The sequence below is a fragment of the Hipposideros armiger genome, unplaced genomic scaffold, assembly GCF_001890085.2.
Source record: "Hipposideros armiger isolate ML-2016 unplaced genomic scaffold, ASM189008v1 scaffold_978, whole genome shotgun sequence".
Lineage (NCBI taxonomy): Eukaryota > Metazoa > Chordata > Mammalia > Chiroptera > Hipposideridae > Hipposideros > Hipposideros armiger.
In genome coordinates, this window is record NW_017732328.1 from 1,167 (window position 1) to 2,332 (window position 1,166).

A 1,166-nucleotide genomic window follows, 5' to 3' on the forward strand; every position below is an offset into this window, starting at 1 on the left:
TTCACTAAATAATGTTTGTAATTACTCTCCTCCTCCCCTCAAAAATTTTGGGAGAATATTGTCCATGGAGTAAAGATTCCTGTATTACTCTAAAAGACTTGTTCAATGTTAATTAACTGTATATAGACATAACCAGGAAAACCAAATAATCACTAGCACCAAAAGCATAGCTACATGGAGAGCAAATTGACATACTTATTAATCAAGATGCCTTATAGCGTATATTTGGGTGAGACATGATCACCTGTCAGAAGCTATATATCTAAACATTTAGGAGCTAACCAGCTTCTGAACATTCAGTGGTTTAGATTAACTCACATAAACATGCTAAGAACTTTCTCTGAAACATATTAAATCAGTAAATACTAGCTTTTTTGGTAATTTTTTCATTGTGCCATCTTCATCATAATCATCGATAGAATGCATGAGTGTGTGTGTATATACATATACATTCATATTACATGAATTATTTGACATTTCTCAAGATGATGTATATGATTTTTAAAAAGTCAATGGAAACCTGTCATAAACCCACAACTTTTATTACCATATGAGACTTGCATTCTTGAAATAACTATACCATTTTGGATTTTCATATTTTTTAGAAAATATAAAAGAATGCCAAAGCACAAATGTAGGTAAACCATTTCTTTTGTTTTGATTGTGACTCTCAGGTACAGAAAATCAGAAACAGCACCTTAATTGTCTTTTGTAAGAATTTTAGAGTATTTGTTACCTTACTACTAAGTTAACTCTTCAGGGAAGGATGGGAGAGGATGAATTTGGCGATTAAAGTTGTCCAGCAATATCTTTGATATGATGATAGTTACGAGATGCTGGTGTTTTAAGAGGATGCAGTTATGATGGGATTATAAGGGAATCATGCTCCCAAATAAAAACAAAAACACTGAAACACAGCTGACAAAATATTATTTAAATAATTGCTTAGCTATTTCAAAGATGCCAATATGAAACTGTGCAGTGAGATGACTGCATCCACCTACAGCTTTTTCAGCCCAGAGGAGTAGATATCTGATCACTGCTGACTGTTTGAAGAGATAATATTAAGATCTATCTTAGTCATAATTTGGCAGTGTATCTTTGACAGGTAACCTGGGGCCTGTTGGTTTTCTATTCTGTTAATAAGCCTAATATAGATTCACTGA